Here is a 15,512-nt window from a genome sequence, read left to right on the forward strand (position 1 = left end):
AAAAGTCCCAGGCTCCCTGGGCCTGAGCGAGCATCAAGTCAGCCCGCTCAGGCCCCCTGGGGGCTTGTGCAGCGTGACCAGCATCAGGAGAGGAGCACCAATGAGGCGGGAGCAGGGTCAGGTAATTGTATTTTTATTAGTATTTTCCCCTCACCCCCATTCGAGTTTGTATTGCCCCACTCCCAAATTGGAGCAGCTTCCACTGTTAGGGCTCCGAAGCAGTGCAGTGTTCCCTTCAGCAGGTCAATCATATGTAAAGGGTGGCATCATTGAAAACCTCACTAAACCTTAGACTTGCTATGGCCGGTAGCATTGTATTGTAAGGTTAATTCCTCTCTTCTTTCTTTGCCTCAATATTCTCCCATCTGTTCATCCTGATTGACTGGAAGAATGTTGGGTGATGTCATGGAATGTTGGTGGGAGGGCTTGTGGAGAGTGTCAGTTGAGGATGAGAGGATGAGCAGAGGGAGACTGCTCCTGGTGGGGCTACTCTACTGTCTTATTTACCATCCTACTACCATCTTTCTACATCTATAACTGAAACTTAATAAAGAACTACTTGGAACCTACAACTTGTCTGCATATGGATTTTCATACCACCACTATCCTGGACTGGATGAAGCACCTAACAGCTCTCAAAGGACAACCTCTCATTGTCGAATCAGCGAAATCGTTAGGTGTGACTCTGGACAGTAACTTAAAGATGCAGAAGCATATCAGCGCCTCCACAAAAGGAGCTAACTTCCACATGAAGACCCTGCCGAAAACTGAAACCCTTCCTGCCAGCTTACGACTTCAAACAAGCAATTCAAGCCCTAGTAATCCAAAGAGTGGAATATTGGGCTGTAACCTTATATGGCCTCCCAAGGTCGTCGACAGCCCCGCTAAGAGCCGCTATCAACTCGGCTGCAAGACTCATCACTGGCTCAAAGAGAACTTCTCACATCTCTCCAGACCTTAGAGCCCTCAACTGGCTACCATTTGCATCTAGAATTCATCTGAAAATCGCATGTATGACGCACAAGGCCTTACACCACAATTCTCTGAACTACCTAGCTCAGAAACTGGTGCTCCCTGCTGGCAATAGAGCCTCCAGGAGTGCCAAGACTCTTCTACTGAAACCACAACGATTTACCAAGAAAAAAACCTACAACCGATCCTTCTCCGGAATGGCTCCCAGGATCTGGAATGCTTTGTCCACAGAAACGAGACTCAATCCTTCCACTGCCTCCTTCAAAAAAGAAGTGAAAGCGATTCTCATGGCTAAACTCACACGTGAATTTACTGACTTATTACTGTATTGTAATTACTAGTCTGTTTTATTGAGCTCCGTATTTTAATCGCTAGTTTTATACTTACTTGAGTATCATATATCTGAATCATCTATGACTGTATTTTCTATGTCTATACTTGTTTCCAACATCTGACATGTAAAGCGCTCTGATACCCACAAGGGTCTTGTTCGCGCTATATAAAACCTTAAAAATATAAATAAATAAATAAATAAACACATTGCAAGGGGATAAAAGACCCTAATGTAGGGAATATAAATTGACCTTCATCTCCTGGTTTGGCAGTACAAATAGTTAAAATGGGATACAATGGGCCACTCAGACCCCTGGGCCACAGTGCCACTGCACCTGCTACACTATTGATAACTAAACAATTGTGGCTAGGTGTGTGCAAAGCTGCAAACTTTTTTTTGCTACCATCACGTGGAAAACTTCGTAATTTGCAACGTTCTCTGATTTGACACATCTGTGTGAAAATTTAGCATTTTGTGAGATTTTATGTTTTAGGTATCCTTATTTAACCCAAACAAAATTGCTTTGCGTTAAATATACACGTCAGAAAGCAATATTCTTCTCCTGTGCAGTTCCGTGGTACCCAAAAGTTTAACCTTTGTAAAAAAGGGAAACTTGCAGATAAATTCTCTGCAAATATTTTCAATTGTGCATAGAAAAGCTCTATAAAAGATAAGCTTGCACCAAAAAGTGTACATACACTGTCTAGCTTTGATAGGTTCTATTAGACTCAAAACTCCCCAACCTCAGGCACGAGCCTGCCACCTACAGGAAGATATCCTTCCAAAGCTGCAATGTGCAGCAGTGTTAACATGTAAGTATGATGTGTCTGCTAGAATGAAAGGAGATGGGTCCTGTGACCTTCAAGAGGAAGGTTGGCATTTGTTGGCAGAGGAGTAGTGCCAAGAACTATTGTCCTGTGTCAGTTGTCTTATGTACAAGCTATGCTATATTTTTATTACTAAAGCACACGCTTACAAGCGGCCTCTCGGTGCAGATAGCTTAAACACAGCAGGGTTTGTGGAAGATATTACAGTTTTCACCAGCTAGCCTGGACCGTCTATACAGCAACTAACAGTCTGGCATTACAGTTTAGTAATGTGGCTGGTTATTCTTTTAAGTCCCAATAAATTAATGCACTTACACTCCTTGGTATTGATCCAAATTAGTTTAAAAAACGTCTTAATGTTTTATTTATTTATTACTAATTTAGTAATTCAACATATTTCACTGCAAAAAAAGTTGCACATTTTCATCAGGGCTAAAATTGCATTAAGACCCTATACTTACTGTCTTTTTGTGAGTCATACAGTGGTGTCTCTTGAGTCAGAACGTACACTAAGATGTTTGATATCGGAGACCCATATTAAATGATCAGCCATCTTATACCCCTAGAGGAAAAGTCAAGCCAAAGTGATGCAATTTCAGTCAAGCAAGAAGCAGACAGACCAGTGTATACTGCCCTGCCTGGTCTCTCTGACTGGCAGGGGCGGCTCCTCCGCAAAGACGGAGGAGCATCGCACCAATGCTTTTCAGCACTGCAAAAAGGAAAAAGGAAGTGATAATAGCACAATGTTGTTATCATTTGATTTTTCCCTGCTGAGGCAGTTTTGCATGGTGGGGCAGGGTGGAGCTGGGTTGGGCAGAGCAGGGGGAAGGAGTGGTGACACTCTAAGTGGGCATGCCTGTTCGGCCGGACGTCTTGGTCCTGCCAATCAGTCATGCGCACTTTGCATGTTCTCCACCAGCTGTATTGTACAGCCTGGGTGGAGAACATGAACAGGCTCCCAGTCCCCATCTGAGCTCGGAACCATGGTGCTCAGACCAATCACAACGCTGCTAACAACAGCATTGAGATTGGCTTAGGGGGAGCCTGTGTGCTTCCTGCCTCCGGTTCACCCAGAAGGAAGAGGATGGAGAGGTTGGAGGAGAGGCGGCAGCTGGCCAGCCGTCCAGCAGGCAGGTAAGTGATCTTTTTTTTTTAAATCCCCACTCCCTGCCCTACTACTGCTGCTGGGAGCAGCCGCCTCTGCTGACTGGAGTTGACGGTGGCAGTCACAGAGGGCATTCTACACTTACTCATCGACATAAACCAATGCACAGTTCATATTGTATGATACTACACATACACTTCTAGCCAAAAAAGCAATCTTGTGTGTCATCTCTGAGAACTATCAGGTGCGTCTTAGTAGATATCCCTCCTTAGACAGATGTAAGTGCTTGAAAAGGTCTTCACAAATCTGAGGAGGGATTGCTTCAACCTATAAACTTGAAGTCACACTTTTGGTACTGTAATGATTTGTACTTTGTAAGAAAATGCCCCTTTTTGCATGGTTCCCCATTTTTTGTATAGAAAGTCAATTGTCACCTGTGGACTCCAGCGCTTAATGTTTCTGAACTGGGGTGGTGAAGTGAGCAAAAGAACGATGGTGAATTCAACCCAGATCTGTGACTGGAGTGAGTGTCTTAAAAGGTCAGCGCTCCATACATCATCTCCTTGTGTTCACTCACTAGGCTGACAGTGAAAACATGGCTTCATGCTTACATATACGGCCTGAATGCTGCAGCTTTTAAAAATCGCACAATTTGCTTTTGCCTAATTGCATCTTCCTAGACCTCTGGAGTTTCAGGGGGACCTTGCAGTAAAGTTGTCCAATTTTAAAAGGGCTTTGTCACATACACATTCAGACTTTCTCTGCTGGGAAATTCCAAAAAAGAGACTGAGTTGAAATGTATTATTCTTGACCGGGTGAAGGTGTGAAAATTCCCCCGCTCCTCTCCCAACAGAAGGCTTTGTGGCCATAAAATGTGAATTTTTTTGCTCAGAGCTTTTCACATCAAAACCAACAGCTTCAGCAGGACCTAGTGAGTCTGACTTGAAGAGAACTGCCTGCAACCGTGCCCAGCTGGCGGATTTTGACCTCAATAATAAGGACTACATCAGAAGGGTAAAAACTTTCCCCAGGATGACCGGTTTGGTGTCCGACCTCCCCACCATCAGGGTCAGTCTGAAATTGCCCTTAGTTCCTGGACAACTGTGAGAAGTGATTTATGATTGTGGTTTACGTTTCCTTGCTGCCTTTGCCTACAAATGTACAAATTGAGATCTCCAGTCCCCACTATTGAATTTCAGTTGCTTTGGTGCCATTTTGTTTGTTAACATTTTCTTCATTTTTAGAAATTGACTGTGGGACTTTTATTGAGTTATGTTTTGACTTTTTGAATGTTTTAATGTTGCTAAATACTTTACATATTTTCCTAAGTTAAACCTGTCTACTCTCTGCCACAGCCACTAGGAGCTGATCCCAAATTTAAATTATTGAAATTGTGTGTTTGACCTTGATTTGGGGACTTATTACTTGGACAGGACTCACATCCTCCTCCAGCTTCATTTAGCCCCACTTGTTTAATTTCTGTTCTGTGAATATAACGTAGTAGAACTATGTTGTTCTTCCTGCCTTGTAGCTCTATATGAATACATTATGTAATCAAGACACCCATCTTTTTAGAAAGGCTATTAAATCGTAATGAAATGCATAAAAACTGTGTTGTAATACAGTTCTTTTGGACGTGTTTAATGGCACTGCAATGACGTACAACATTACATCAGAAAAAATGTGACTTGCTGTATTCTTAATTACAATGACAAGCACGATCTGTGAAACTCCTACGTACAATGCATTGTTTTTCTTTCATTCATGTGTGACTGCATCTGTGGGCCAACAGAGTATAGCGTCCACCTTAGCAGGACAAGCCCGGTCAGTAAAGAAGTCATACGTTAAGATATTGCAACTGCTTCACATAAAAAGATTTCTGCTCTATGCTGTGGATACCAAGTGGAGATAGTGTTTGTTTGTTCATACCTTCCTTTTGGAAAAGGACTCGGCTTACTGCTTTTAGTTGGTCATGCCACAAGCACGGTTGTTTGTATGCTGGATTTTCTGGACCGGCGCATAGTAGAAACTTCCTATGTCAGATTAACTTCGCTATGCACACAAGGTCATCTTGGGTGCTTGTATGCACATAGACAGATTTTTGTCACATATTTGTCATGTGTTACAATTCTAGCCAGTGACGGCCCGTGTAGGGCGTTTTACCGGGGCGGTGACGTGGCGCAGAGGAGGGGTAGGGTGGGGGATTGCAAAATGCGGCATACGGCCGAGTTCAGGTAAGTTACAAAAAAAATCAATAAAACGAATTTCGTTGCGCGCGCTGCATCGCTGTGGCTCACCACCAAGGAAACATCTGGTGGAATAAAAGGCCTGTCCAGCCTTAGTACAATATATGACTTCATGACGCACTGACAGCCACAGTGAGAAACACACACATCCTTTGACCTAAACTCGTGCTCTGTCATGAACACCCATCCATCCCCTAAAATCACCCAGGCACCTAGAAGTGACTCAGGTCTGCATATGTGGTCTACAAGTGTCATATGTTGCATGAAAATGAACAACAGAAACAGATCTGTAAAATCTAAATACTCTTAGTGGATGCAAGATGAAAGCGTGAAATGTAAAGTGGGCATGCACCGCTGACATTTATTATCTTGAGAAATCGATCAGTGTTTTTGAGCGCAAGGTTAATGACATGGATATAGGGCTGGGTGCGAACCTGTTCCATTATTAGTTTTTAGGTCTGGTATTAGCCAATACCTTTTGATTCTACTAAACTTACATGTTTATTATGTTTACTTAAATTGACTTTTAGCCACCTCTCTTCATCCATTGGCCTGCTGCTGTGTCATTCACATTTTGTTTCCACCCTCTACAGCATATAGCATGGATCAATGGCTCAGCCTACTTCAGTGACTGGTTTACTTAATTTTGAGCGACTGCAATTTGCTCTTTCACAATGAGCACATCTGAACACGAGGTAGTTCCCCTCAGTGTCAGTGTTTTTTTGTTATTTATACTTTAGAATTACTTTAATTTTGCCCTTCTGTTAAGAGCTTGAGGTGATAGCAGGATGCTTTCACCCACAGTAGAATACAGGTCACATTCCAGTTTTATCAGCTTCTGTCTCCTGCCAATGCTGTTGTAAATTATTTTTGAAGTGTTCTTTGTTTATCTGACTGCTGGTATTTCACAGAATAACAAACGGTGTCAATTTAAAACTGTTCTGTATTTATTCTCTTTTTATTCTGAATTCAGTCCAGAAACAAAGTTCAATATCATACATGTGAATTATAATTCTTCAGAACACGTTTATCGTGGGCTAAATTTCACCAATTTTTTTTAATAAACTTTGCTCAGGAAGAACATCAACCTTTATTGTGTTTAATGTGCAGCACTTTTTAATTTATTTCCTTCTTTCTTTGTTTTATTGTTTCTTTCCATCTTCCTTTTTTCCTTGCTTTACTGCGTTCTTTTCCCCGCTTGGATTTCGCTGCCACAGACTAAGAGAAAGGCAAGATTTCTAGTCGCTCGTCTTTTTAATTGACAAGCAGCTGCGGCTATCTTAATCTTTCTCTTGGGGTTATACGAAGGGCCTGTGTATTTGTTTTAGGGTATCTTGAGTGCATGCATTAACTCAAAATGTCTCCAACTTACAGCATGTTTTGCTGACAGTAGAGTTGGAAAGACGAAGAGGCAATTTCTGCCCTGCATTTCCGACCTTTGTTGTCAGCAAAACATGCACCAACTCGAAGATATTTCCAGTTAATGTATTTGCTAAAGATGCCAAAAAGGAACAAACAGATCCCCTCTGCGCTGGTGCAGCACAGACAATAAGATCATGATGCAGAGCAAGGTGTATGGAGTGGCGTGAGAACTCCCACACAGGCGCAGAGCCCAAAGGGAAGAGCAAGGTGGGTGCGCAGGCGAGCATCTTACATAGCTCCCAAAGGTGTGTGCTTTTCACGTCTCAAGCTTGGTGCCTGGTGCCCACACCGCCCCCAAAAAATTGCCCTGCTAACATATTTCAGTATTGTAGGGTACAATGACTAACGCCTAATAGTAAACACGCAGGGGCATATTATCAAGGACGGCTAAAGCGGCGATAATGGGCTTGATAATATGCCACAGAGAATTCCAATAGAAGTCCATGTTCTGGTCAGAACATGGGCTTCTATTGGAATTCTCCAGGTCATATTATCAAGCCCATTATCTGCCGCTTAACCGGCGAAAATTTTAACGCGTTCTTGATAATATGCCCCTATGTGCTGAACTAAATGATAGAAATCACAGTAACAGTTTATTTTATTTTTATTTATTGGCATTTTCTATGGCACACTATCACACCAAAGGAGTCTCTTGTGCGCTCCTACTGAAGCAATTTATCTTGGAAGATGTAGGTTTTTAGAGCTTTCCTGAAGTTTATTATTTGAGGGATGGAATTGAGCTCCATGTGGAGCCTCTCTGATCCTGAAAGGCTCTGTCGCCCCATTCGGGCACCTTAGTGCAAGGGACCACTAGATTGGCCCCCTTGTCTGATCTGATGGGGCAGCTGACTAGTAAGTTACTCTATGCAAGTAATGTCTCATAGGCAGACCAGTAATTCTAATAAAAGAAACCAAAGACTACAACGCCGATATTAGAGCACCTTCAACAAAATATCAGAGGGTGGTGTTACACCAAAATACGTAACGCCGTGCTCCAACATTTTTTAAATGCAGGGATGCGCCGTATTCACAAAAATATGGCGCAGCCCTGCATTTCCCCTAGTGCTGGCGCTAAAAATGCTGTCTAGCACCAGTGCAGGCACCCTCGATATGGCCAAGCACTACCTACACCCCCTCCTCCCCACTCAAGACCCAGAAAGGGACAGGAGAGAAATTTGGATGCGGGGGGCGTAACACCCCCAGCCGTATTTATTAAACAAAGATTAATAAACATTTATCAAAAATGTACAATATTTACATAATGTAGCAGAAAATATACATTACACTGATTACAATTGATAAGTACAGATGTCAGATGGCTAACCTTAACATAACTCTAATACAAAGGTTTCCTATCCATAGCTAACATATCTTTAATAATCATTACATTATTTATTTTCTGCGTACCTAATACAGCCTACGGCAAGGTCACTAACTGATGTCAGATACTTATCAATTTCCAACCACGCCCTCCAGCCGGAGTGCGCATGCGCTGAGGGCCCGTTCACCGTGAGGGTACTTCCCCCCCCGTCACCCCCGTACGCTCTGTACCTGATCTCCATAAAGGGGCCCTTGCAGCTGTGTGCAATTTACTGGCGCCATTGTGCATGTGCAGGATGGCCAACCAGCCTGGAGAAAGCGTGACTCCCTCCTTCCCCGCACCCAACTGCCCCTGGAGTTCTAGGAGAGACCACTTGTCCCTCCCACTTGGGCGACCCCATTCAAGAATGGCGCCGCCCTCTAAGGACCTTAAATTTACTGTTCACCAATCATGACCTTACCGCCACAGGTTAGCATAGTTGACCGACTATCTAGCCCCCCCTGCGCTCACTAGAAGGTCATCCCCTGCGACTAAGGCCACCCAACCACGCCAATATATTCTCTAGGAACACCTCATTGCCTACTTTGGACAGGTGTACACCATCTTTTGGGAAGCACGGTTCACCCCTAATGCACCCATGGGCGATGGTCTGCAAGTAGGGAGCCCTGAAAAGTCTCTCAATTTTATTATTTATTCTCCTTGTGGAGTGATTCAAAGCCTTTACAGATTCCCCTCCCCTCCATTGGAATCGGGGTATCATCTGAGACCACCCGATAGTGCAACCCTGGCATGTCTTGGCTAACCAGCCTATTTCTGTGACTATAGTTTCTACCAACCCTCTTCTCCCCAGCTTTGTCAGATCATTCCCCCCCAAGTGCAGCACGATAATATTGGGAGGAGCCCCTCCCTTCCTTAATAGGTCCAGTATGACACCCCTGAACTGACTGAAGCAGAGCCCCCCTTTTCCATGACATGTTATTTCAAAACCTGCCTGCCGTGCCCTGTCCCTATAATTTCCTGTAAAGAAAAAATTAGACAGACGCCTTACATATGAATGGCCAACAATCCAAACAATCTGTGGTCTTTCCTTTGGTGCTGATGGTCCTTGCGTTGCCCGATGCTGCTGTTGTGGTGTCCCCAATTTCCCCCCTGCGTGACAGGTTTGAGAAACTGTAATGAAAGCAGAGAAAGACACATGCATCAGCGTTTTGTGAACTATCCCACTCACAGCATATGCAATCGCACATAGTGTTTATAACAATTGTAGGACCATCTCCCAATCCTTTGTACATTGTTGCTAGGCAGACCCCTGGCTGTCACTTCAGTGGCAGCCCCTATCCTAAAAGAGTGGGTTCCAAAACTGCCGGGGTTCAAACCTGCCTTTTGGATTGCCATGTCCAGTACTCTTTTGAATTGAAAACGTGTCAGTGGGACCCCATCCGCATGTATCAGCAAAGGCCCCCCTTTGTCACAGGGTCTAACCTGCAGGTAACTCTCCACATGTGAAAGAGGACAGCACGGGTTACCGTGTGCCCGGTGTAGTACCACCCCATCACCTCGCGCCTCCTGGTCCGTCTCGGACTTCCTAATCGATATTAGTAATGTGTCACCCTTTATCCCAATGCGGTCAAACTGTAGGCCACCTTGTACATCAAGTTTGTTCTGGGCCACTAATTCCTCAATCCTGAATGCACGGTAAAAGGCCAATGAAAATGCTGCAGTGAACAACCGTACTTCCCCATAGGTGTTGCAAATTGCGGGGAGGGTCCCTAGTAATGACGTCAGGAGCTCCACCCCGATTGGCTGTCTTGTGTCTGTGGCTGACCCTTGGAGGCGATGCCAACCTTTCAGAGCCTTCCTAACCGTAAAACTGTTAGTGGGATCCCCTTTGTTGCTGATCTGGGCAAAGGAGGAAATCGCCGCCTGTTAGAAGGTGGTTCTGAAACTATGGGCCACCCGGATTTTTCGCTTTTTGAGCACCTAATTGTAGAGCTTTTACTGTGGGGGAGCCTCATAAGTTGGGACTCACCCACAGTGAACTCAGGATGTAAGAGACTGCATGGGGATTTTACTGGTGTTCCCCTGGCTTGACCAGGCCACTGCGCAGCAGCTGGAGTAAGGGACACGGGGTGGTTACATGCAGACACATGTGTACATGCGTCTGCACACGTGTATGGGCTGCGCAGGGGAGATTCCTAGCGTGCGCAGTCCAGGAGGAGCTACAAAGTGAATGGTGTGGCAGGACTTGTGCAGTATTGGGTGGTGACATAGAATAGGCTTTATACACTGAAAAGAAACATGCCAGGGAAAGGCAGTGTGTTTTACTGTATTTTCACTTCATTATTCCCCTATGGGGATGTGGGGCCCATGACTAGATTAACTTCCGTTAGCCCTACAGATTCCAGACACGCACTTAAGTCCAATGTAGCGAATGTGAAAATAAGTATTCTGCAGAGTCCAAAGTCATATTTGTACTGCTTTTGGGTCATCCAGAACTGTCATATTTCTCTGAGCCAGCCATGACCAGACCCAGGCTGAGGGCTGACCTCAGCTGGATGGATTGATAACCTTTCTTCCACAAGCGAGGGCCTCCTCTCCATGAAGAGATGATGGGTGGGGCTACAGACTCATCCATCACTAGGTGCCAGGCACCAGGCTGCACCAAGGAGGGAAGGAGTTGGGTTTCAGAGGCCATGTGGCCAGAGACACTGGATGACGCCATTTTTAACAAACCCAGAGGCTGGACAAGAAGGAGGGAGCAGGGACAGGGACGTGAAGTGTTGCTGTTTGATAGGACCAACAGAGACTTCCTGCCAGCCCCCTACTCAATTTTTAAAAAGGGCTTGCACAGGAAGAGAAGCTCTCTCTGGGGTGTGGTCTGCTGAGGCTGAAGGTGCTGGAGCCTGGCGCAATGGGCAGTTGGAAGGAGAGACCCCCTGACTGCCCCCAGGACCCTAACAGCACCAGCAGAAGAGCCCAGGACCGGTGCGCAGGAGCAGTGGCCTCTGTGCAGGGAGAAGAGAGGCCACGGAGGAGAGCCAGGGGAAAGGCTGGCACAGGGAGCCAGTGAAGACAGCACCCTGCTGAATCAGAGACCCCGAGGGCGGAGGAGAGTGTTCCCGGTGGCTGGGGCTGGTAAAGAGGAGCATGAAGCGCCCCATAATGCCTCGCCAGGCATTTGGAAATCTGCCGTTTTGGTGCTTTGTCCCCCCAGAGGAGAGGGGTCACCCTCACTTGTGAAAAGGTGCTGGGATGGGATGGTGCCAGTGCGCAGGGCCCTTGCTCCAGGTTATGTTCAACTATCTGCATTGGGAGCAAGTTGATGTGCATATATGGGAGTGGTGGTACTAGACCCCACCCCTCATTTGCGGGAGGGGTGGAGATGTTATGCAATGTCACAAAGTAATTCCAACAGCTTAGGTATATTTGTAAATTGGTGCATAGTATTGAGTAGTGTGTGTGTGTTTAATAAATGTACTCTTACTTTTATAAAGCAAAGTACAGACTGGACAATCAATTACTGAGTGTTATTTTTGTGCACCTGCAAATGGCGATTACTAGCCCACACCACCTCCCTTGAGTAAGCCTCAGACTGCTCTGCAACGCTACCCTCTGAGAGTCAGGCGCTACAATTGGGTGTTTGGTTCCCAGTGAAGGACAAATGTAGTCATGTTATTTGTGCAGGCCTCACAGATGCTGTTTTCCAACATTGGTGTCTAGCGGTGGGAAACATAGTATCCCATTCTGGTGCGCATTTATAGCATTTGATAAGTCCAGTTTTGCCACACATTACCTATGCAGCAATGAGCAAATGGAAGAGCGCAAGGCTCTGAGAAGGGTTCAAAGTTTTGGTTATGTGAACTAAAGGTATGGGAAAGGAAAGCCCCACGCCCATATGTGTCATGTGAAGTTATTATGGTTTAAATGTAAGCTGTATTGATATGACTGCACTATGTTGATGACAATGTGCTAGCGGGATGCTGCTTTCCTGGAAATTATTGCATACAAATGTTCTAAGCCATATTGTACACCTTTGAACCCTAACACTACATACACTACACCTGCATGAGGAGGGTGTCTCCTCAAGAGATAGGGACAGCAACTGATACCTACATCACAGGTGGGGGTGTAGGGGTGGATTGACCTTCAAGGGGGACAGGAGAAGTAGGGGTCATGGGAGGTTCCCGCGCTTTTTAAGGGCAGGGAGGGTTTCCACAGGAGGGGCCTCAGATATCCTTCCCCCACTGGAAGTTTCTTGCTAATGGCGCAGGCCAAAACCACTAGAGGGGTGGGGCAGGAGGTTTCTTTACCCCGGGTAGTAGCGCCCCAGGGGTTCCCATGCTGGGGGACCCCATGAAACTTTTCCAACGGTGGGAGGAGGGTGTGGTAGAGTTGAGTGTCCGGCAGGTCCCCAGGTTAACTGGTGGCGAGGTAAGCAACCCAGGGGTGGCCCCTGGTAGTAGGTGGCCCCCAAGGAGGGTAGTTCTTGAGTGATGGTGTGTAGGGGTAGCCCCTAGGTACCCTAGGTGGGCTAGGTAACTGACCCAGTGGAGGTCTGAGTGGGGGCGATGTGCTCCCTAGTTTCCAGGGGAAGGGTTAGTGGTGGACCCTCAGGTGTCGGGGTCGGGTGGCCGGTGACCAGTCCGGTAGGTCCGGTGGGACTTGAACCCCAGGACTAGGAGCTGGAGGAGGGAACCTGAAGTGGTGGCTGGGGCGATGCCTAGCCGGTGACCAGTCAGGTAGGTCCTGTGGGACTTGGACCCAAGGACCAGGAGCATGGGGGTGTTCCCCTAGCTCGATGCAGGAGGTGGACTTCTGCAAGGTAGTACTACCCTGGACACAGGTGGGGCCCAGCTTAAGTGAAGGGACCCTGTGTTTCCCCAAAGGGGTGGTGCAGGCCTAGCCGGGATCTTTAGGGTCCCTGGCTGATGGAGGTAGTACCGCCCTGAAGACAGGTGGGGCCTATCTTAAGTGAAGGGACCCTGTGTTTCGTGAAGGGGTGGTGCAGGCCTAGCCGGGATCTTTAGGGTCCCTGGCTGAGAGTGGTAGTACTACCCTGAAGGCAGGTGGGGCCTATCTTAAGTGAAGGGACCCTGCTATTCATAAGGGGTGGTGCAGGCCATCCAGGGACCATGTAGGTCCCTGGGTGGTCTCCCAAGGCGCTGCAGGGAGACCGGGGAGAGCCGTGAGAGGTGGGCCTGGGTCTAGCTAACTCGGGATCCACAGGCTCTCTAAGGGTACTCCGGGAGTAGAGCGCACCTCTCGGAGTGAAGGTACATAGGCCCTGTTCTCGCAGCGGAGAACAATGAAGGGGTCTAGGTTCCCGGGTTAGTTTCCGGGTGGAGCTACTGACAGGGGGAATGAGCTGCAGGAAGTTTGATGAGGCGCCCTCAGTGTTCATATCTGGCACTGCCAGTGTGGTGGTGAGGCCGGTCTGAGCTCCTATCAGGGAGCCAGGTCAGTGGCCAAAGGGCGCATTTCTGTGTAGGAAAAGCATGAATGGCTTTGCTTTCTTCAGGGAAGACAGTCATCCCGAAAGGGTGGTGGCAGCAGAATGACCTCAGCGGCAGACTGAGGGTGAGGGTCCAGAGAGGTTGTATCTTTGGGGTGCAAGGACCAAACGGAGAGAGGGTACTGGTTGGAACAATCTCTGGAAGGGAGACCAGCTAGTGACCCAGGGGATGGGATTTAGAGCTATCCCAGAAGACCGCATCGGTGCTGAGGCACTGGACCCTTGTCCGGAGAAGTGGTAGGCATAGTGTTGCATGCCCAAGGGCAAAGGTGAGCCTAGTTAGGCTGAGTCCATGTACACCATGAGTGACCTAGAGGTATCTAACCTAGAGCCCGGAGGGTTCTTAGGGTACTCTGGGATCCCTGTCATGGGTGGAGATTTCATGGATGGGAGGAGTAGGTGGTCTAAGCGGATAACTGGTCAGTAAGGGGGGTCTGGTCAGAACCCCTTATAACTAGTTATCGCTGACCACGGGAAGTGTACCCATGTAGAGTGGCTACTACTTCCCTGTATGAATCAGCTGGGTGCGGCGTGTGTTAGAAGGTGGTTCTGACACTATGGGCCGCCCGGATTTTTCGCTTTTTGAGCACCTAATTGTTGAGCTTTTACTGTGGGGGAGCCTCATAAGTTGGGACTCACCCACAGTGAACTCACGATGTAAGAGACTGCATGGGGATTTTACTGATGTTCCCCTGGCTTGACCAGGCCACCGCGCAGCAGCTGGAGTAAGGGACACCGGGCTGGTTACATGCAGACACATGTGTTCATGAGTGTGCACACGTGTACGGGCTGCACAGGGGAGATTCCTAGCGTGCGCAGTCCAGGAGCAGCTACAAATTGAATGGTGTGGAAGAACTTATGCAGTATTGGGTGGTGACATGGAATAGGCTTTATACACTGAAAAGAAACATGCCAGGGAAAGTCAGTGTGTTTTACTGTGTTTTCACTTAATTATTCCCCTATGGGGATGTGGGGCCCATGGCTAGATTAACTTCCGTTAGGCCTACAGATTCCAGACACACACTTATGTCCAATGTAGCGAATGGGGAAATAAGTATTCTGCAGAGTCCAAAGTCATATTTGTACTGCTTTTGGGTCATCCAGAACTGTCAAATTTCTCTGAGCCAGCCATGACCAGACCCAGGCTGAGGGCTGACCTCAGCTGGATGGATTGATAACCTTTCTTCCACAAGCGAGGGCCTCCTCTCCATGAAGAGATGATGGGTGGGGCTACAGACTCATCCATCACTAGGTGCCAGGCACCAGGCTGCACCAAGGAGGGAAGGAGTTGGGTTTCAGAGGCCATGTGGCTAGAGACACTGGACGACGCCATTTTTAACAAACCCAGAGGCTGGACAAGAAGGAGGGAGCAGGGACAGGGACGTGATGTATCGCTGTTTGATAGGGCCAACAGAGACTTCCTGCCAGCCCCCTACTCAATTTTTAAAAAGTGCTTGCACAGGAAGAGAAGCTCTCTCTGGGGTGTGGTCTGCTGAGGCTGAAGGTGCTGGAGCCTGGCGCAATGGGCAGTTGGAAGGAGAGACCCCCTGACTGCCCCCAGGACCCTAACAGCACCAGAAGAAGAGCCCAGGACCAGTGCGCAGGAGCAGTGGCCTCTGCGCAGGGAGAAGAGAGGCCATGGAGGAGAGCCAGGCGAAAGGCTGGCGCAGGGAGCCAGTGAAGACAGCACCCTGCTGAATCACAGACCCCGAGGGCGGAGGAAAGTGTTCCCAGTGGCTGGGGCTGGTAGAGAGGAGCATGAAGCGCCCCATA

The sequence above is a fragment of the Triturus cristatus genome, chromosome 1_2, assembly GCF_964204655.1.
Source record: "Triturus cristatus chromosome 1_2, aTriCri1.1, whole genome shotgun sequence".
NCBI classification, from domain to species: Eukaryota; Metazoa; Chordata; class Amphibia; order Caudata; family Salamandridae; genus Triturus; species Triturus cristatus.